The sequence below is a fragment of the Talpa occidentalis genome, unplaced genomic scaffold (assembly GCF_014898055.3).
Source record: "Talpa occidentalis isolate TD23 unplaced genomic scaffold, MPIMG_talOcc4v2.1, whole genome shotgun sequence".
NCBI lineage: Eukaryota > Metazoa > Chordata > Mammalia > Eulipotyphla > Talpidae > Talpa > Talpa occidentalis.
Genome location: NW_026555331.1, coordinates 139,700,428 through 139,723,100, shown reverse-complemented (window position 1 = coordinate 139,723,100; position 22,673 = coordinate 139,700,428). Strand labels below are relative to the sequence as shown.

At 43.1% G+C, this 22,673-nt stretch overlaps 3 long non-coding RNA genes across 7 annotated transcripts in view; 1 reads left to right on the top strand and 2 right to left on the bottom strand.

Annotated features, from left to right (window-relative positions):
- LOC119247014 (uncharacterized) overlaps positions 1 to 22,673 on the top strand; it is a 157,168-nt gene that overhangs the window by 78,439 nt on the left and 56,056 nt on the right. For all 5 annotated transcript variants that reach the window (XR_008550858.1, XR_008550859.1, XR_008550861.1 and 2 more), the window contains one exon: positions 17,516 to 17,572. This is a non-coding gene — a long non-coding RNA (uncharacterized LOC119247014). The remainder of the gene's footprint in view (positions 1 to 17,515; positions 17,573 to 22,673) is intronic.
- LOC119247054 (uncharacterized) lies at positions 3,363 to 7,731 on the bottom strand. Its single transcript, XR_005125644.2, has 6 exons — positions 7,605 to 7,731; positions 7,348 to 7,489; positions 5,926 to 5,980; positions 4,323 to 4,422; positions 3,696 to 3,765; positions 3,363 to 3,587 (listed from the first exon to the last, which is right to left on the bottom strand). It is a non-coding gene; the product is annotated as an uncharacterized LOC119247054 (long non-coding RNA).
- Positions 19,158 to 21,891, bottom strand: LOC119247046 (uncharacterized). Its single transcript, XR_005125643.2, has 3 exons — positions 21,760 to 21,891; positions 19,726 to 19,794; positions 19,158 to 19,393 (listed from the first exon to the last, which is right to left on the bottom strand). It is a non-coding gene; the product is annotated as an uncharacterized LOC119247046 (long non-coding RNA).

Below are 22,673 nucleotides of genomic sequence, written 5' to 3'. Positions count from 1 at the left end.
CTCTCTCTGTGCTTCCATCTTTTCTTTCTTTGCAGTTGTAGAAGATCTAGAATGAAAAACTGAGTACAGTTTTCCAGGATTAAATAGTCATGCTTGACAGTTCAATCCTACGTCTACTTTCCCTATTTATGATGTTTCCAACTTACCCTGATGCTGTGGCATTTAAAACTCACTTTAAGGTCTTTATTTCCATAATATCCTTCTGGTTGCTTTTGCTTTAGTGATATTTCAGCCCCACTTCTGTGTTGTAGAGAAAAAATTAATTTTCTTTTCTCAGTAAGACTTAATTATATATCCAGTCCTTTGAGAAAGACACCTTCTGTTACTTACTCCCTGTTTGAATTTACTGAGTGATCTTTTAGATCCAAACTTACCTTTTATAGGTCAGAAACAGAAAGAAATATAGTCACTCTAGATTTCTTCCATAGTGTCTTGCATTCTAAGCCAGGTAGACTTCTGGGGTTATTACTATTTATTAACCATCCCAGAACTTACCGAGTTAAGACAGCTGTTTTGCTCATGAGTCTGTGAGTTGACTGGGGCTCAGCTGTGTGGTTCTTCTGCTGGCCTCTGATTATCTAGAGTGTCTGCAGTAATACAGTAGGGGGACAAGATAGGTTCCCTCACATGTCCCATACCTGGATAGGGTAAGCTGGGAGTTTTTGATCTTTCTGTCTGGCTTGCTTTGGTCTTTTATTATTTAGTGACTATCAGTAGATATTCTGAGAAGACAAGTTTACGCTTGCTAATGTCCCTCTGGTCCAGCCCAGAGTCTCTGTGGTGGTAACACATGACTCAAAATGTGACCATCAGTAGGTGTGGTTCAGTGGGGACCGCTGACATACTGTGCCTCACTAGCATATAGGAGAAATTCATTAAATACTTACATGGGTTGAGTGGTTTGAGTTTTTAATGTAGAACATTTTATAACTCTTTACTGAGATAGCTACCTTATAAGGTTAAGTTATCTTCAGATGCTCTCCTTCCTGTGTTTTGTAATTTTTATTTAGATAAACCATTTGTTCTAGTCCTACTCGATCCATATATACTCAGTCATAAGTTAAATGTTGTTTTAAATTTGGAAGTACTACAAAATTTGCCTGTCATTCAGGCTTTCTTAACTTTTGTGATTGGAGAAGATACACTGATTATGTTTTTTAAACATCTATATGTTTTACTTAAATGATGACCCTAAATAGCCTTCCCCTTTACTTGCAGTCACTCTGGGTATGTGACACCAGAGAAAAGAATTTGTCCTTTGTCTAAGGAAGCTCAAGTTTAGACATCTAAATTGTATGGCAGATGAATTAAAAGAAGCTTGAGGTGATTACACGAAGGATGTGATTTTGTTATAAAAGTGCTTCTGTTTTGCACATTTTCTCCATCTGCAACTTCCTATAATGTATTTAAGAATGAGTAACAATCAGTTACAGGAGAAAGTGTGATACGTGGTGAAAAGGAATTTCTACATTTTCTCTTTTTTCAGGTTGATGAATTTTTTAAAATTCTAGGAGTTTCTGTCATTTCAGGACAATCAGAAATGAAAAAGAAACCCAACGTATCTATGATATTGAAGTATATCAAAGGAAATACTTGATATGACACATTTTATGTGATGTCAACTTTTTAACTGATACTGGTCAATATTAGGTCATTTTCCAACCTTCCTCTTTGAAATTACCAGGGAACATTTTAATTTTTAAGCGAGCTCTGGTAGATGATTACAGCTACTGCATCACGTTAAAATGCAGATTCTGATTCCACAGCTCTGAGCAGGGCCTGGCCTCCTCATTTCCCATGAGATCCCGGTGCTGTGATGGTGTGGGCTCTGCTGCTTCTCCAGGAGTCTGTCCTCAGCAAGCCCCCAGGCACACCCGTTTGCTCCCCACACATGCCGGGCTGTGCGCCCATTTTCACTTTCCTCATGAACCACCAGTGGGACACAGAGATCCTTTCAGCATCTTTTCACACATGTGCAGGCCATCTATTTCACAACCAGAAAATTCATACTCATTTAAAACTATGTCTTTTCATATATGGGTGTAAATGTGGCCTTTGTTAATGGCCGTAACTTGAAAACAAATTCCTTGGTTAACATCACGTTGTGTAGTCCCTCAGGTTTCATCTGGTGTCAGGCAGCCTCTGCATATGTCACATAATCCTTCAAGCAGGTATATCCAGGGTCAGGCACTGCAGACTGCCAGCTCAGACACATGCTAGATGGTGGAAGTAGGATCGGGGTAACCAAATAACTGCCAGAGTCACCCCAGTTTCCCTGGAACCAGGGAACCCAGAGTATGGCCATCTTTCCTTCACTCCGTGGAGACATTTCTCCAGCCCAATAGCCCCCTGTTCTTTTGGGCTTAAAAATATCTTCACAGGTCCTGAGGTCCCTCCTATCTTTTTTTTCATGCAAAGATTTCACAGTATTTTCTTTCTTCCAGCCTTCCTTTACACAGAGGGAAGACCCAGTATATCTAGCCCATCAAATGGTCTTACCAGAATTTTTATTAAGTAGAAAACTATTTTAGCTGGGAAATTATGTGCCAGTCTAAGAATACACGGAACCAGTGGGACTCATGTTTTCATGTTTTGAACAAAGGCTGCCTGGGTAAGAGGATTTTGAGGGCTTTGGAAGCAGACGGAGTTGGATTGGAAGCCTAGCTCAGCTGTTCCTTGCTGTGTGACCTTGGACTGAACCTGACCCAAATCATTTTTCTAACTCAAATGAAATGTGGTATCAGTTCCCACTGTTCAGATGGGGTGTGGGGGAATGGTGGTGTGTGTGTGTGTTTGTGTGTGTGTGTGAGAGAGAGAGAGAGAGAGAGAGAGAGAGAGAGAGAGAGAGAGAGAGATCTGTGGTCCTCAATGTTGGTACCACATTTCATATCCCTGGCATTGTCCCCTGTGACCCACTCAGAAGGGGGTCTCTGATGGTGGCTCTGTTTGTTCCAAGACCAGCTAGCTCACCAAAGGGGTCTTTGAAAAATGCTCAAAACCTCGTGTTCGCTGTGGTGTTCAGGAGTGCCAGCCGTCTTCACATGGAGCCCTGCTGGCACAGGTGTGAGTGGGTCAGGACCTTGCCATTCCTGGAGCCCTCACTCACTCTCTTCTTATTTAGGGAAAGCTCCAGGGCTTGAGTAATTCCCTTTTTCAGTCCCACAAACCTATACCCTTTAGACCTACAGTTCGGGTACACTGTAGCACTTTCTAATCCCGTTGGTGTCCACCTTCCAAACTCAAGTCCCCAGGTTAGTCCACCCCACCCCTGGCGAATCCTTCTCCTTCTCATAACCACCACTAACTTTATTATTTGTTGTGTACTCACTGAGAGTCAGATACTACTCCAAAAATACCATCAATTATTTTTATTTTAAATTACATAACAAGCCAGGTTAGTATATTCCCATATTTTACATGCAAAGAAATTGTGGCATGTGAGGCTTGGCCAGGAGCCTGCAGCTAGTGAGAGGAAGAATACAGATGCGATCTTAGGTATCTTTAGTTACTGAAACCTGGAAACATGGTCGAGTTCTCTTTGTCACTGATGCATTCTTCTTGGGTCCACTTAAATGTATTTCCTTTATCTGAAAAAGATCAGTGTAGAGTAGTTGCATTCCAAAGTATCCTTCCAAATACTGCTTAACTGCAGTTTTACGTAGGGTCTTTTTTAAGCAAGAAAAATCACTTCTAACCTGTAAAGAGTGCAGAGCAGCAGCCGTGTCCTGGGAGATGGAGCTCCGTGGCAGGGAAAGTCAAGCTCCTCTGTTAGGGAACGAATGGTTCTCAACTCAGTTTGCTGAAGGCGCTTTTGCAAAAAATCTCAAAAGACCCCAATCTTGACTACTTTTGAAATATCTTGCATAACTTAACAGGTAAAATCCAGAGGAAAATCCACCTTTGTCCACATTTTACATAAATCAAGAGATTCTGGAAATTAATCTGATGCTCTGGCTATAGATCATCTGTGAAATCTTAAAACATTTCCTTAGGTAGGTAATTTGTGAACCTTTAGGAAACTGTGTTGTAATTAATAGGGTCAACATGAGTTCACACAAAGGGCAACTAATACAGAACTAACTTGTTTTTTATTTGTGAGAGTTCCAACAGTAAGGGTATGTTGTTGACATATTTTGTTTTGAGTTTGCAAAACCATTTGACTAAGAATTCTATGAAGAGGGCGATGAGCTGATTAGATCGGTTAGATCCGTGGTCATGTGTCCCCTTGCCAAGACAAGATTCTCACCTCCTCTCCATACCCACGGAAAGGAAATCACTGAGGAAAAGGCCCAGGAAGAATCCACAGAATTCAAACCACTCACCTGAAAGACTCAGTTTCGCAGCCATTCCATAGTCTGGTTGGGAAACACTAGCACAAGTTTCCAAACTTTTTTTCTAGGAGGGTGGGGCAGGAAATTCTTCCTGCAAATGAAACCATGTATGAAACTCTGCCATATAAAACAGATAATGTGATATCTTACTAGTAGACATTTTACTAGTAAACATGTATCGTGTGTACTGCAGAACCACTAAGAACAATGAGGCGATTCTGAAAAAAAAATTTGAATTTAAATCAGGTGCTGATAATAACTATCGAGGCTGTTTTCATATTGTCATAGTCTTTGTTTAATGAAATTATATACTTGGCTTTCAATGCATAATGTTTTTAAAAGCTTGTCCTTAAAGATAATTACTTGTAAACTGTAACAGGGATTTTTTTTTTTTTTTTTTAAGTAAGTTGCTTTGGGATCTTTGGGCACTTTCCAGTCCAACCCAACTAAGGTAGGGAATATTTGTTTCAAAACTGTAACCCTGTAGCTAAACTATGGAAACAATCGCTCACATTTCTTATCTTAAATCTACAGTCATACAGGAAACATCTAATTCTTAGAATAAATATTTACCCTTTCTCAAGTAGGATATTATCACAAAGGACTTCTACTGTGATGAAAGCAAGGCCGTGTACAGATGCCCAGGCCTCTCCTGGCATTGCTGGGAGCCCGCACTGGGGTGTGGTTTTTGTGCTCATGTGCTTCCTTGAACAACTTTGTGGCAGCCAACTGCAAGTACCAATATTTTCCACAAGACTAAGGCAGGGCTGCAGACTCCCTTACCAGCGTCACACCAAGTCCCCATGTGCACAGGGGAGCCTCCTGTGAGTGCCAACGAGGTCCCCCCAAGGTTGTTGGCTCCCCACCATGTGTGTCAGCAGTGGGTACACGGCCAGTATCTTCAGTGGTTGGGAGATTGACACATAAACTACTGGATGATAGGAAAAGTCATGATGCATTTTTTCCTTGAAAAACTATGTTCTAAACGTCATGACTTTTTCCGACAACCCAGTATTTCAGTGTCATTTGAAAAGTGATAGCTTTTAAAATATCTAAGATATATGTAAACATTAGAAACAGCAGTTGGTGGTATCCTGCGAGTACTTCCCATAGGAGTCCTTTCAAAAACAAAAGTCTAAGAGAAATATTGGATGGTCTCACTCATAGCAGGAATCTAGAAAACTTAAATAAGAGACCAGGAAAAAGAATAACTATAAGAAAGTAAAAATCAAAATCAACAAACAACTATGAACCAGAGATACTCTATGGGGGCTGGGGGGCGGGGAAAGGAGGGATTGGGGTCAAAATAAGGAGGTTGCAATTGTATGGGGAATATAAAAATAAAATTAAAATAAATAAATAAATAAATAAAAGATACTAATAAAGTGATCTTGAGTATAACAAAAACAAACAAACAAACAAACAAAACAAACCAAAAGTCTAGTATTGATTGGATGCCTGATTTTATCTTAGGAAAAATGTGTGGTTCCCTGTGGAATGCAGAGATAACAGGACCACTAGGTGTAGAGATGAGAAAATACCACAATTCAGAAGGAGGGAGCTCATGTGCCAAAAGAAAAAAAAAACAAAGTACCTTTGAGTACAAGTAGGGAGTGATTTCTTCTGGCCAGAAAATCAGGGAGGACTTCCTGGAAGAGAAAGTATTTGGGGGAGGCCTTTGAGTACATGTGGGACTTGGATATGAGAATAATGAGAAAATATGATGTTCTAGAGCATTTTACCTTTAGAGGAAGTATAATTTTAGGGGTAAATGGTGATACCACTGCCCTCTTAAAAAGTACCTTCTTCACTAATAAATTATTAGCTCTGTATGCATTTAAAACCATAATCTGTTATTAATTGGTTCAAAAAATAACCATCCTCTTATATTTAAAACTTCCTGAGATTCTTTCAAAGTTAGTGTTACCAGTGGTTTCTTTGTTCAGAATTAGACCTTTCCAGTGATATTTGCCCAACTTGGCTGCCCCTTTAATACCTACTTGCATCATAAATTTGCCCTAAACCTGGTAACTACTTATTTATCCAGTGGTTTTACCCATTCTGGCAACATTAAGCACCTAATTATGTGCCAGGTCCTAGAGAGTTCTGGGCACCCAGCAGTGAACAAGTCAGAACTGGACAGGTGAATTGAAGACCTGGAAACCACCTGAAGTTCTTCTTGTTAAACTGTATTTAAAAAGATAACAGTGCAACTTTCCTTACAAACTGATAAGCATGAAGCATGTACCTCCCAGAGCTTTTACATTTTAATGGGTTTCAAAGCTTTGCCCAGAACTGCTTGTAATCAGCAGGTATGAGAGGGGCATTTTGGTTGGAGCTTTGGGACTTCTCCAGCTTATATGGCTTTTTAAGCAGCAGGGTTGGTGCTGTCCTATCTGTACTTTAAGGTGGGGACTGGCTCTGATAATCTGATAATCCTAGGAATGTAGCTTCAAGAAAAGTACCGCATGGGGAATAATCAATATAATATACCAGAACAGAAAAGCATTTTGGTTATAATTTTGCCCTTTTGAGAAGAGAGAGGGAGTCTAGCATAATACAGTGGCCAGACCTACCCTGGCCTGGCTGTGGTGCAGGCATGTCACTTAACCTCCGTGTATGTCCATGTCTGGATGACTGTGACAGCAGCACAGTTGACTGTCGAGGCCAAACAGGTTAACATGTACAAAGCATTTACACTTGTGTCTGCCATAAAAGCATTAGATTAAAATTAGCTATTAATGCTTTCAGCTGTGTTTTCCTCTGTTTAGCTAGATTTTTCTGAGACTATACAGCAGATATCAGCAAGAGTGAATGAGCAGCTAGATCAAAGGAGCATGGTAACTTCCTCTTCCCCTTCACATAGTCCCCACTCTGCTCCCCTGCAGACCCCAGAGTTATTTGTTCTGTAAGGTTATAACATCATATTTGTATGTATGACCTTGAAAAGTTTTAATGAAGTAGTTCTGGGCAAAGCTCTCATGGTTAGAAAATAAATCAGGCCTCCCACACATACCTGCTCGCCAAGAATTTGTTTGCCCCAGGAGCTGTGGGTGGGCGGGAAGCAAGCACACTCCCAGCTGGTGTGAACTCCCTGTTCTTCCTGGAGCTGTCCCCCTTCTCAGTGACTAGTGCTTCTGGTCATTTCATTCTCAGTTCTAAAGAAAAAATATTTTCTCTTAAAAAAAAATAAAAAAGCTTTTTCTCTCCCCATCTCTAGGGCAACACCCATAGCCCCCTGCATATTATTACACTTGTGCACATTTCTCCCACCTCCAGACAAGCAGCCTGCAGTCTACATGATGCCCTGGGGATCTCCTAGCGTGGCTCCCAAGTTTCAGGGGCTGCATGCATAAGACCCTCTGAAGCCAGGAGAGACCCCCTAGCTAATGTGCTGGAGTGTGTGTCACAGGCAGAGCCCTGGCTGGAGCTTTTGTCCTGGCCCATTCGTTCCCCAGGGCAGGAGTGACCAGGGCCTCTATGACCTGTAACCTGCAGAGAGGGCCTCGCTTTCCTCGTCCTGCGAAAGGGGCCACACATGACATTGAGTTATTGGTTCCTGGCTTGTTTCATATTTTTCCTTTCAGTCTGTTGAGCATCAGTCTTGGTGTCTCCTAGCAAAGTTCTGTCACCGGAGCCGTTATGTTCTTTTCTCAGTTTGAGCACTGGCTGTATTGTCCACTCCTGGGGGAGGTGGTCTGGGATGGTGTGGGGAGAGGGCGGGCATCTCAGCCCTAGGATGTCTCCTGGGTCAGACCTGACCTCCCTGCCCATCTGTGTCTGCCCCGGGCTTGCTTTCCAGGTGGGTGGAAACTGGGATACAGCGAGCGCTCAAGAACTACTTCTCCTGTATTTCCACCTTGGATTATGGGACAAAGACTTACTGTAGGGCTAGTGGGTGCTGGGTAACTTCACAAGGTGGACAGATTTCAGGTGTGTGTGTGTAGGGCTGGGCTGACCTGATAGTTGGACTGCAGATGGTCTTCCCAAGAAGAATCATCCTTCCTCATGGCTGACTGAATTTTTTTTAATTCTCCCTTCCCGACCACCCTCCTCCCACTGAAGATTTTTGGAAGCAGTAAAACCTACATTGAACCTTGCCACTTAATTTTCCCTTCTAGTTTGAGCAAATATACGGAAGAACTGGCAAATTAAAAATAAAAGCGATTTTGTTTTGAAAATTGTACGCTATCGACAGCAGCCTCAGATCCAGAGCAGCTAACCCCGGCAACCTCAGCGTGTTTGCAGGGGTGCCTCCTGGCCACTCAGGTATGGCTGGTTTCAGGGCCCTGCACTTTCCACTGGAAGCAGGTTCCTGTTCTCAGCCCAGGTCCCCTCTTACTGCCACAGTGAAGTCAAACCTGTGGGATAAAAAGAAATGAATATGATAAAGTCTTCATCTGGCAGTCTGCTGCCCCAGCCTGCCTCCCATTTTACAAATCTTTCATTTAAAAAGAAAAACGATATGATCAAAGAAATTTCTCTGCTATTATGGCTTGGTGGTAGACCAGAAAGCTCCTGCTAATGCCTCAGAAATACATATCTCCGAGCTTTGTTTTAAGTCTCATGAAGTCAAACGAAGCTCTTTGTTAACTCCTAGGCTCTTGGCAGGCCTCACTGTGGAGAAGATCCACTGAGTGTGCCCCACTGAGGTCAAGAACTGAGGCTGTTGGCATGCAGACACCTGCTGCCCACCTTGGGGAGGCTGGGCCTCTTGCTCAGACCTTACCCCATAGCTGCCTGGGCTGGTCAGTGGTGCTGGCACCTGCAGAGCCTGCAGAGCCCACAGCCCATCCCATGACCACCCAGAGCAGCACAGAAAAGATAGAAGACAGTGGGGTCTAGAAGCAGCAGCTCTGGGAGGGGAAGGAGGCGCATTTACAGTCCTTTGCAGGAGAGGAGGTGGGAGGAAGGGAGAGGACTCCCTGTGCCTGTGCTGGCGCAGAGCCAGGGTCTCTGAGATGGTATTCTGGTCTCAGGTGTGGGCTCACCTGTTTTCATCTGATCTTTGGAAAAGGCACTGGTGTGTTTATGGAAATCTGCCCACTGCTCATCATTGGTGTGAGCCAGGGCCTTTGATTCCCACATCTGTTCATCTTTCTGGCTCTGCTCTGAGAAGTCCCAATCAGAAGGAACTTCAGATAAGGGACCGCAGAGCAGCCCTGTGCCATGTTGTGAGAATTGCCAGTCATGGTTAAAAAGCAGATTAACTTGGGTGTTAGATTGTTAGGGTAAAGGCTTGCACAGATTAAGAAATGTTTGAAGAACACAGTAGGCTTTCTTGTGTGCAGAGTTTTTAATATAATGAAAGGCTTAGAAAATACTGCTGGGAGAGAGTACCCCAATGTTACCTGTTAAAAAATAAACAACTAATTAAAAAAAAAGTATTGCTGGGGCATCTGGCCAGTGGAGGTTCCTGAACTGGCGTTAAGAATATACTGATTGCAAACTGCCGGGAAATGACTTGGGCGTATTTTCTGCAACCTTCCCAGTAACTATGAAAGATTGGTTTTTTATATGTAAGTTTATAGGGGAAATTATTTATATTAAGTAAAGTGCGTTTAAATACATAAAATATATGGGGCTCTTTTTAGACAGCTATTAGTAATCAAATTGAAATATAAAATGATAAACCTTAATAGAGATGACAGCAATTGTGTCTTTCTACGTAGAATAGGTTCGTTCTAACTAACTTCCCTTCCAGTGATCAGAATTGCTTCTATACCTAACAATTGATCATTTAGTCACTCCCCTCCCCTCTCCTTCTGCCCGCACCCCCCCCCACCCGGTGCATGTGGGTCCAGGTCACTAGAGTGGGCACTGCAGACATGAAGTTAGGTAACCCCCAGTCTTGCCCTCAAATGCTTGTCCAAAAGAATGTGCAGCCAAGTGAGGGTGGTGCGGGAAAGAGGTATGTGGGGCTACCTGGACAAGGAGCAGCTGTCAGCCTGCTCAGAGGGAGGGAATCAGCACAGGTTTCACAGAGAAGATTATGTGGAGGCTGAGCCTTCCAGCCTGAAGGGGTGGCCTAGAAATGAAGAGGCGTTCCATGCATCTACGTGTGACACAGTCAGGGAGCTGGGCTTGAAGAGCGGTGTGAGGCCTGATGTGATTGGACGCAGGAGGTTGGACAGGAGCATGCAGCAGGATGAGGATCAACAGTGATGGGAGCTCACAGCTTTGCCAAAAAAAAAAAAAAAAAAGGTTCTGTGGCTGAGAAGTAGATTTTGATATTACCTTTGGGGTCCAGCCTTAGGGGTCTTGTCTGCCCTCAGCCACATACATGCCTTTGTAAGTAGGTGGCTTTTCACTTCTTTAAATCTTACCTCAAGCTCAGCATACCTTTGTTAATCCTTAATAAATTCTGGTGAATAGTTGTTTCCTTTCTATAGCCCCTTGGTAATTCCCGTTGGTCCTTGAGGAGTCTACAAACAGGTGGTTTGATCTCCCAGATCTCTGATGGGACAGATCTCCATGCAGTCATTGGTATTGTACCTTCTCGCCCGTGGGCCTCCCTTCTGTAGGGTCTTTGAGATCCCCAGGGAGGGAAGCCACCAGGAATGTTCATCCAGCCTCTCCTTTGCTTACTAAGGTAGATTCAGCCTCTTTCCCATCACGCTGTCTCTGCTTGTTCATTTTAGGGCTTTAGAAAAATGATAATCAGGCTTTTCTCACTTTAAAAAAAAAATAGTCCCACTACTCAACTTTCAGAAGCAAACTAAGAAAGAAATCCATAGCTGTGACATGTTAATAAAGGTAAGGGGAGTCGGGGGAGGAGAGAATAATTCCTAAAATGAGGTGAAGTAGCTTTATTAACTTTCATTACCATGGGGTGAAGTAGCTCAGAAGTGAGGGCTTGGGAGAGGCATGTACAGCTCAGGCTACTACTTCACACGAACTATTTGTGATTAGAAACTCTTGTATTTGTGATTAGAAACAGTTGTATTCCAAAGGATGCATTTGACCATGTGTGAATACTGAACTCCCTCTGGCTGCAAGTGAAGTGGTTGGGTCCTGCAGGTAGAGTCTCAAGGGCTAGTTGTTAGGAGCAGGTAAGCCATCATGGCCATCTGCTCTAACTCCTGTCGTAAAGCTGCTGTGCTTTCCCAGCCAGTGCCATGGCTGTCTATGGGTTAGCATCTTGACAGTAGAAGGTGAAGGAGGAAAATATTCAGTATTATATGGTTTCTCAAGTAGAATTTTCAGTTCAGTCTGTGGCTAAGGATGCTACAAAAAAGACTGCTTGTTGCAGGGATTTAACTATCCTATGCCCTGGAGGGCAGATTCTTGTTCCCAGTGTAAGCGTAAAGCAATTATTCATGAGTGCAGTTGTTTCCATCTCTGTCAGGGGTTGTTGTGAAGGAACTAGATGGGGCAGGGTAAAAGAGGGGACAATAAATATTCTTCCACTGTGTACTCTGTGGTTCACAACCCAGCAGCAGCTGCACCACTGGGGAGCACCTGGAAATGCAGAATCTCGGGCCCCATCCCACAGCTACGGGACCAGCTACAGTCAGCAATTTAACAAAACCCCCGGGGGGAGGCAGATGGGGCATGGGCTTGGTGTGGGTGAGTGCTTGGTGGCGGGTGAGTGGAACGTGCAAAAATATAACCCCAAAAGTTAAAGTAAAAATAATAAAGACCCTCCCGCAGGCAATCCCTGTGCAAGTTGAAAGTTGAAAAGCACTGCCCTCATGGGTGATGCCAGGACGTGCCATAGCACATTTTGAGAACAACTAAGACATACCAGCTCTAGTGTTACATGTTGAGCAGGAGTTTAATTCTGTCTGCAGCTAGCGACCAGGCCAGCCATGGCGTTTGGGTACACAACAACTGTCTGTTTAGGAAGATGGGTGTGTGTTTACCTCACAGATGATGGGCTCCATGGCTTGAGGGTAGGGAGGAAGAGCTGCTTACCTGCCCTGGAGATGGTTCTTTGCAAAGATCTACCCCGACTTTTTTTTTTCCCCCCAGTCCCTTATTAGCCAACAGAACAGATTTAAAAGGTGACTATGGTGGGTTTTTTTTTTTTTTTGTTTTATGAATTTCATCATGTTTGTTCTTCATGTCATGTTATCATCATGGGTTTTCCAGGAAAAAAACAGTCCATAAAAGGGGGGCTTCCTCAGTGATGTGCCAGGCATCGAAACTGGCACTCAAAAACTGAAAATGGATGAACACAACTGGCACAGCTGGGAGATATCAGGGTTAGACACTGCAACCCGAGCTGCCACCAGGAATACCTGTTTGGTCTGTATCTAGATGGACCTCTGCAGGCAGGTCTTCACCTGGAAAACCTGTAGTCATAGACTACAGCAGTCTCAAGTGTAGATGGTCCCTTACCTCGGGGAACCCTTTCAGAGTCAGCCAAGCAAGCTAATACATAGTGGTGACCGGTAGAGCCAGTACCTGTATTTCCATCCTTAGAAATGTGATACAAGGATTTTCTTTTGTTCAGTCATTTCCACTGTCTGTGATGATGACATATTAATTACTTCTGTATAGGTAACAATTGGCTAAATTTTCTTTGGGAAAAGTAGTAATTAAACCGTTAAGTGATGAAGGATTTAGACGATATAAGATCATCCGTTGGGGGAATTAATTCCAGGACATTCCTTCAAGCTCCAGGAAGAATCCAGCTGTTTCCTAGAAGCACCTCCATTGTCCCTTAGTCCAGGCAGCTGTCATCGCTTTCCTGGGTTGTGTCAGGTCTGATCACTGATTTTGCTGCTTCCTCCCTTCTCGACAGGCTGCTGTCAAACACAGCAGCCAAGTCACGTTTGCTTCTGCCCTGTCGCGGCATTCCACGGCTCTCAGGATAAAAGCTGAAGCCATGCAGCCCTAAGAAGCCCATTGCTCCCCTCTGACCACACACCCTACTACGGGCTTCCTCGAGCACCCCAGGCCAGATCAGACACACTCCCCCCTGGGCCTGCACCTGGCTCATCCCTCTGTTGGGAACTGACTTTCCCAGGATGTGCTCACCTGAGCTGCAGACTTCTTCAGGTCACAGATTTCTCAGTGATATTTTCCTTGGTCATCCTATTTAACCCCTCCCCCGATATATTTATATTTTTACATATTATGTGTTAATTTTCCATCTCCTCTTAGAATAATGCCTCCTTAAGAAGAGGTGGTTTTGTCTTCCTCACTGCATTTCCACAACACCTGGAATAATGCCTGGCTTACTTGAGGTGCCTGCTCTTTGTTGAATGGATGAACGAAGGAGGCCCCCTCCAACCCTATGACCAGGCAGGAGTTCAGAGCTCTGTGGGACTTCTAGCTAGTTTTGTCCTCATTCTCATCACACAAGAGGACTGAAATATTAAGAGAACATCTTTTAAAAAATTAACCACAACTGTGAGCCATTTGACACAAATGGGAGGATAGCACAGTGAGTACACAGCAGGCCCTTGGGGGAGGAGTCTGTATGTGGGGGCTTCTGGGGGTCCTCTTGCTTTCTACCTCCTAGCAGTGGCAGGATCCCTCATCAGACTCTGGGTCTTAACGCCTGTCCTCCGAGGACGCTGGGCTGGGTGTCGCGCATGCGCCCATTAATTGTTTGCCAGTGTTGTCTCATCAAGAGCTTCCTTTGGCTGCAAATTATGTTTTCCTTTTTGTTGATAGTGTTTCTTAGTAACCCACTGCCACAAGTCCTCTCTGCAGAGCTGCTCCCCAAGTTACAGTGAACTTTGTGCTGTTTCTTTTGCAGCATCTTAAGATTTCTTTTGGCCTTGAGAGTCTAGGAAACAAAGTTACAGACGTAGACCTTGGTCATCAAATTACTAGGAAACCACATAGGAGAATGAATCCACTCAGGGAAGCCAGGTGGTCGGAGTGGTGGTAGATGCCTCCTGTTTCAGGCACCTTTGGCCATCAGCCACTCAGTAAAGTCTCTTGACCGTCCACTATTTGGAAGGTGCTAACAAAATGAACACCCACACAAAAATAAAGTGAGCATAGTGTCCATCCACATGGAGCAACTTATCATCTGGTGAGGGAGATAAACAAGAGTTAAAACAGTCATGTTAATTTACTATTAGTTACTGTGATAAGTGCTCCAAAGGAGAAATGCAGGGTGATACAGGAACTTAAAATAAGAGCATTTGTCCTAGTCTTAGTCATGTGACCCTTGAGCTAAGTCCTGGTGTGACTAGCTAGGCATGTGCTTGGGGACTAGGACAGAAATACATGCATGAATTCCCAGGTAGAGGAAGCAAGGTGTGCAGAATCTATGAAGTGTTGGAGTCCTGTGCATTCAGAGGGTAAAGGGAGACAGTGTGACAGAAGTGAGGGGGTGACAGGAAGGAAGCGGGAGAGGAGAGCAGGAACCAAGCAAGCCAATAGGGGCAGCTTTTGAGTATTTCTCATAAGGTCAGTGCAGGGCATTAAAAGGGTTTCAGTAAGGCTGAGCCACTCTCTCTCTTCCATTTTAAATTCCTTTTTTTAAGATTTATTTTTTTATGCATACAAGAAGTGGGGTACAGGCCAGAGGTATGGGAAGGTGAGAGGATTCACCAGAGACAGAGTGGGGAATAGAACAGGCAAATTGACTAAAATACCCTGCTGAGGGGAGCAGTGGGCGAGGTAGGAGAGGTCTGCTTCGCCATGTGGGTAGCTCCCTGGCTGGGGATTGAACTCATGCTTGCAGAGGCTGTGAACAGCTTCACAGGTTGCATCATAACCTCTTGCACTACCAGGGAGGCCCCATTTTAAAATCTTAATCTGGACACATTGTAGGTAATGGACTGGAAGGGAGAAAGTGGAAGTTGGGAAAATAGCTAACGGTGTTTTTGTGTTTGTTCAAGAGAAGGATGATGGCAGCTTGGACTCCGGCAGCGGAGGAGAGAGAATGCTTCTCTAGAGAGAGAATGTTGGGCACTGCTGGCATCTGGAAGGGGCTGCTCTGATACGCTCACCAAACAGTCTTCTTTAACCTGCCTGTAAGATGCCTGTGCCTGGGGTTTCAGGAAATATTTGCTGACTAAAGAAATAGAGAGTACACACAATGGAATACCAGGTAGCTGTAAAAACTGATAAAAGTGGGCCTCCCCGGTGGCGCAGTGGTTGAGCGCTGGGTTGCGAAGCTGCCCACGGCCTCTGCAGCGCCGGTTCGATCCCCGGCTGCTCCCCGGCCACGGGAGGAGGGTCCCGCATGGCGCGCAGACCTCTCCTGCCGCCCGCTGCTCCCCTCAGCAGTGTACTTCGGTCCTTCTGCCTGCTCTGCTCCCCGCTCTGGCTCTGGTGAATTCTCTCACCCTCCCGCGCTTCTGACTGTACCCAGTGCATGTATAAACAAAACGAACAAACAAACAAATAAATAAATAAACATGCCTCTATTAAAAAAAAAAACTGATAAAAGTTTGGCACAACATGGGTAGACCCAGAGGTATACTGAATGAAATAATTCAGACAGAAACACAAACACCCTGTGGTTTCACATGTGAAAGACAGAAGCAAAACAAAGAAATCAAAATAAGACTCTTAGATTATAAGAACAGAATGGTGGTTACCCGAGGGGTGGGGAGAAGGGTGGTGGGTGAATTGGATAAAGGGGCATCAAGTGTGTTTGTGTGGATGGAAATGAGACTTCTGGGTGGTGATCATGTCTTATCTACAAATGTTGGAGTAGAAGATTATATACTTGAAACTTAGAAAGTGTCACTTTTCTGTTACTGCAGTAAAAAATTTTGAGGAAAAAAAAAATCAAACAAAAATTGAATATATTGGTCAGGCTGCATGGAGCAGCCTGTTTTTATTGTAAATGAATGTGTGGGTATTATGGCTTTAAATAGTAACCTTGTGCGAGCTGGGTTAGCCGTACTAAGTACTGATTAACGTGATCATTTATGGAATCTTAGTGTGACAGACCTTTGAGCAGTGGTGAGGGTCAGACACTAGACAGTCATTAAGTCCCCAGGTAATGTCACCTGGCAGAGATTCTGATGCTACCTTTCCAAGGGCAACACCCTCTTTTTTTTTTTTTAAATAATAAATTTTATTTTTATATTCCCCATACAACTGCAGCCCCCCCATTCTGACCCCAATCCCTCCCCTCCCGCCCCCACCCCCAAAAAAGTGTCTCTGGTTCATAGTTTTTTGTTGATTTTGATTTTCACTTTCTTATAGTTATGCATTTTCCTGGTCCCTTATTTAAGTTTTCTAGATTCCTGCTATGAGTGAGACCATCCGATATTTTTCTTTTTCTTTCTGGCTTATTTCTCTGAGCATGATCCCTTCCAGCGCCATCCATGTTGCTGCAAATTGCATGTGTTTATCTTTTTTGATTGCTGAGTAATATTCCATGGTGTATATGTACCACATCTTCTTGATCCAGTCATCTATTTGTGGGCATTTGGGTTGTTTCCAAAGCTTAGCTATTGTAAACAGTGCTGCTATAAACATAGGGGTGCAGGTGTTCTTTGGAATTGATGTTTCTGTGTCCTTTGGGTAAATACCTAGGAGTGGAATTGCTGGATCCTGTGGAAGCTCTATGTTTAGTAGGTCCAGAAATCTCCACACAGCTCTCCATAGTGGTTGGACCAGTTTGAACTCCCACCAACAGTGCAGAAGAATTCCTTTTTCTCCACACCCTCGCCAACATTTGTTGTTGCTGGTTTTTTTAATATGTACCATTCTCACTGGTGTAAGATGGTATCTCATAGTAGTTTTGATTTGCATTTCCCTCATTACAAGCAATGTTGAACATTTTTTCATATGCCTGTTGGCCATAACAGCTTCTTTTTTAATGAATGCTTCTCCATTACAATTTTAAGTAAATTTGTAATAGTCACATCCACTAATTGTTTGTATCTTTAGAATAGCAAAAATTTGACCCATTGGGGAAAAGTGCCGTTCAACATCAGAGGCAACGTAGTTTGAAAACACTTGTTAAATGCAGACGGTTTCATAGTCAAGGAGAATCTTGGCCTACATTGTTTGCCCCGTGTCCCAGTTTTTATTATGCCACGTGGATTTCTTTTGAAACCATGAGGTATTTGCTTTTCAGCTCTCCTGCTACCTGTACCTATGATGGTGGTGTTGCCATGCTCATGCTTGGGAACTCAGGAAAGGTGGGCAGCTGAAGTAACTGACCAAAGTTTAATGAAGCCCTTTTGAAGAGGATAATGATGCACATGGTGCATTTGTGAGTACTCACCACCTATTTTTCTTACCTTTTGTAGGAGAGAAATGGCAGAAACAGAGGCACTTCTAATGGAACAGAATAAACTACTGAACAGGTAACTGAACTTGGCAGCATTTGTGTATTAGTGAAATGAGTTAGTATTTGTGAAGTTTCTGAAAGAGTACCTGGCACCAGTAAATACTGTGTGTGCTTGTGATTATTGTAAGTTCTTTTGAATGCACCTGAGCCTAGTCATACCACCAAAAATGCCCAACCCCAGCAAGTTCTCTGTATCTGAGTGTGACATCACTCGTCCTGACGTGGCTTCTGTATCACCCATTACTGTGGCCTGAGCAACATGATTCCTTAATCTCTAAACATTCTAAGTATCTGAGCCCCCCCCCCCATTCATTTTTATTTTTGTGTGCTCGCTCATGCAGACTGTGTGTCAGATCAGTTTTAATTTTGAATTAAAACAAGCTTCTTTAAAATTTTTAAGGAGAGAGCTCCTGGTCATTTGGAAGAATGCAGCAGAGCTCAGCTTGCAAAGGCCCCCCCTGCAGTGCTTCAGGGGTGGCATTAACATCAGCACCCCCACTTTGTAATTGGTGCCGAGATCACTTGGAGTAAGACGTTTTGAGCGACTGGCAGTGCCTGGGCGCTAACTTGTCCTAAAAGTGTACATGTTACTGAGCCCCCCAAGATGCTCAGCCGGCACTGCTAAGGGCACATGCATTACGTGCTCTGTGTGGCATGAAGTTGGACAAGTCACACCTGCCACCTTTCTCCCTTCCCACCCCCTTCTCTCTGGATCTGCACCAGGTCCTGCCTTTTGACCTTGCATTAGGGCACCTGGGTCTTCAGGGCAGAGGGATGTTCTCAGCCCACCTGCCTCATCTTTAGCCTCCTTTGCCCCCAGCTCCTGTCCCTCAACACGCTTTCTTCAGGGTGGGAAGGAGACCCCGGGAGCCCAGCCTGCGGTCACGTGGGCAAGTGTGATATCCCCCTAGATGGCTTTCTTTCCCGACTTCTGCTTTTCCAGTTTGTTACAAACACTGGGTCATTTTATGTTTTGTCACATTTCCCTTCTGGGACTTTGGGGTATTCCCTTTGCATGTGACATTCCTATTGGTCGTGTCCTTTCTCCATGGCCTTCAACCTTCTTCTTGGAACTCACGGGCAGAAATGTGCTACCTTAGGGCCCAGTGCGCACACCTGTACACATGGGAGTAGATTTTCCAAAGTAGTAAATATCTTTACTGCACATGATAGGCTTTTTCAGTCTGTAGGATTCTGCCGCTTCTTTTTTCTCTTTTTTCTTTGTAATGGTTTCCATAACTTACAAAATGGCTTTTGTAGCATGCTAGTCAGTTGTATTTTGACAGACTTGCAATACTTTGGTGCTGTGGAAGGGTCAAGGGTTCCTTGCTCTCCTTATTTTATAGTAGTGTGTGCGCAGGTCGCTATTAGCCCTTAAAGGGCCCTCGAATTTGCCATCACTTAATTCTCTATGAATAAAACACCGTCCTTCATTTCTATCTAAACTTCTGTTTCTATGTTTTCACATACTGTTCGCATCCTCAGCTTTCTGTTTGAACTTTGATGTGACTCTCCTGACCAAGAATCATTTCATTTACCATTTTGAATGAAATTGTAAATTTCTGATCCTGAATATTACTTTTTTTTTCCAAAAAAAGTAACACACTTGTTTTTCATTAATTGCCATATTTGTTTAATCCCCATATTTAATTTCTTAGAAATGTAAAACATGAAACTATTCTGATGGTCTTGTCTGACTATATATACCCCTCCTTGGTCCAGGGATCACAGAATGACAGTGGCAGGTCTTCTATCCCTTGTTATTTTCTCAGTTGATGTCGTGGGTGGCAGAGAGACACCTGCTGGCCTGAATGTAGTATTGCATGGCTATTCTCTCCTGAAATCATCAGATTATCATTTTTAGTTCTTCAAGCTTTTATAGTGTCCACATAAACCTTTGTATATTGGAATACATTGAAATTGCCCATCTGATTCCCTCAAACCTGCTCAATATCTAATGAAATGAAACCTATTCATACCATAGAGCCCAATCTAGGAGCTGATAGCTAGTGGGGGAAAAGATTTCATGGTAAAATGTGATTTCTTACGTTCATTGTATTCTTCGTGGCGCTAATACAATGATAGTTCAGTAAAGTGGCCACAACCTGGGGTCCATTTAAAACTTTTGGGAATCATCACTCACTCATCCGAGACAGTTAACGAACTTACGTTTTAAGTATTGTGGGTTTGCAGCTTGATTTGCTATATATTGTAGCAAATTTGCTTCTAATTGTGGATCTGGTGAAAGAAAATCAAGAATCTAAAAATCTATTTATTTTGAAATCCCAATTAGACTATTATTGCTACGTCTGTGCCGTATCTGTTTTAGCAACATTCTCATTGATTTCAGAGCCACGTTTATTAAGGAATCCTGATTATATACATCTAAGATTATACAAGGTATATAACACATCTTAAAGACTAAAGTGTGCAAAATGGTTCTTTTAATCAAAACAGAACCAAGTATTTACAAAGCTTTGAGGGTTGTTCCTAAGATGTAATCAGTGAGTGTGACAGCATACCCCCGTTTCTGTGTTGAAAAGATCTCACTTGAATAGTCATAGAAGTTTCTTAATATTGTGTTATTGAACCTGAGCCAAAGTTGTGCCTTTGGTTCTTTGAGTATGTTTTAATTTCAGTTGTGAGTAATGAAGACTTTCCATAAATATGACTATAGCAGATATGCCAAAAAATTAGCCAAATATTCATTCATGTGTTTTACAATTATTTTCAGTGCATATGGCACAATTTGGATTGCTTTTATAGTGTCCAAGATTTGAAATTTTGTTAGAAGAGAATAAAGCAGACTTTAATAACTAGTAGATGTTAAAGTGCATTTATCAAAATCCTTCAATTTCATTTTGATTTCCCCCGTTTTTTAATTTCTAAAGCAATTTTTAATAAATAAAAGTTTTTCCCCTGTTGAATTAATGGAACACACACAAAAATAAAAATTTCTGCTATTTTCTTCTCAGCCTTGTGTTAAGGGACCTTTGCTCCCCCTGGGCATCTCAGATACATATTCTTCCTTCTTTGACTTTTCTATATGTTGGCGCAGCATTCTACAGCCCTTTGTGTTTGCACCATTTGGGCCAGGACACAATGACTGCGCCGACTCTGCATGGAAGCCGGCTTAGAAAGGCCTGGGCTGGTGCAGTACTTCTCTGCCAGTCAGGTCATTTCAGAGCAGTTGAAGGTCAGCCTTGGGACCATGCCAGGGGTGCTGGGCTGGGAGGTGATCCAGAGTCCTCTTTTAATTTAGGAAAAACAAAAGGGAACAACCATAGCATTACTGTGGAAAATCCTGTCTTGGAAAAACTGAACAAGCAGCTCCTATATGACCTTTCCCAAGATAGCAGGGACCTGCAGCTCACACGTCACCACGCTCCTGAAGCTCCTCTAGCCCCGACCGTGTATTCACCATCGGAATTCATCCTTTCCATTCCCCCTCATTCGCTTTCCTTTTGTCCTTACACCTACCTGCTGCTTGTTCTCATTCCTCTCTGATTATTTCTTCCATGTAACTTTATAAGCTGCCCTGCCATGCTGCTAATAGCCCTGGATCTGAGAGTCCCATCCCATTCCTGTTGGGTGAGCTCACATTATTAGCACAGAAGAGCAGAATCAAGTGCTTAGAAAGGAGTGTGAGAGAGGTTTCAAATAAATACTTCTAGACCACTTCATTTGAATTCTAGCTCTTTGGAAAAATTAAGAAGCCATAAAAAATAAACTTTAACTAGAATTTTTTTTATTTTTTTTTCTGTAATTTGGAAGGAATTTTCAAAGTGGAATTCTAGCCTGGTTCTTAACCTGCTCTTTTTTGCTCCTTGTACACAAAACCTGCCTGGAAGTCCGTAAAAAACACCCAAATATGTATGTTAATACCTTTAACCAACATCTTTTAGAGTACAGAGAAGAAAGGGCCGAATCCTTGCGTGTTGCCAAGGCTCCACCTTAGAAGCATTTGTCTCGTCACAGGACAATAATGCCCTGAAAAGGGCATTATTGGAAGTTCAGTGGGACACATTAGGGCAGATGCCTAGGTATTTGGGAACACGAAGCATTACCTCTGAGTTTAATTACCCTGAACAGGAAGGAAAAACATGTATTTTAAAAAATATTTCACTCTTGTCCGATTTTTCTGGCTATTTTCCCATATTCATGTTCTGAGAAAAAAACTGAAGTGAAAACAGGAACTCTTACCCCTTTCATTCAGGCACCTGAGAAGTCACATATGTAGCCACACGCTGATTTTAAAAGTGTGAATAAAGGAAAAGGAAGAGGAAGACAATAAACACTAAGATATGAATCAGTAGGTGTGTGGGGGGTTGTAGCTTAGAACTTCAGTGCTTGATGAATCTAAAGTCTTAAGTATATATGTGATGTCATGGGAGGTGCTTGGTCAGCTTCTGTTGTTGCCTTGTACAGAGACCCTCTCAGGCAAGTCCTCTGTGTCTCTTCCAGAGTGAGGGGTGATTGGCTTTGATCTGTCCTGTATCCTTGTGATACTATATATGGAAGAGAAAACAATGATGTTAACGGCATTTATTATTTCCTACATACTGAGCACTCATGAAGAGCTCAGTCCAATTTTCCAGAATGTGCACCACCAGAAAGCTAGTTAGGTTCATGTGTGAAAGAATACAGTTACCTAACCCCTGTGCGGGACCAGGGGTCACCAGAACGTATGCTTGTTGGGATTCCATAATGGTGCCAACAGTGTTGAAAGCTCTTTTGGTTTTCCATTGATGATCTGCTGTGATAGCCACACTAGGAAATTCTTACTTGTTAAAAGGAGGATTTAACAGACTAAAATAATAACTCAGATTTTTTTACGTTTGGAGCATTACGTTAGTAATCTTAATGATTTAAAGATTTTTTTTAAATATCTATGCATTCTTTTTTTTTTTAAAGATTTATTTTTATTTATTTCTACAAGCACTGGGTACAGTCAGAAGCGCGGGAGGGTGAGAGAATTCACCACAGCCAGAGCGGGGAGCAGAGCAGGCAGAAGGACGGAAGTACACTGCTGAGGGGAGCAGCGGGTGGCAGGAGAGGTCTGCGCGCCATGTGGGACCCTCCTCCGGTGGCCGGGGAGCAGCCGGGGATCGAACTGG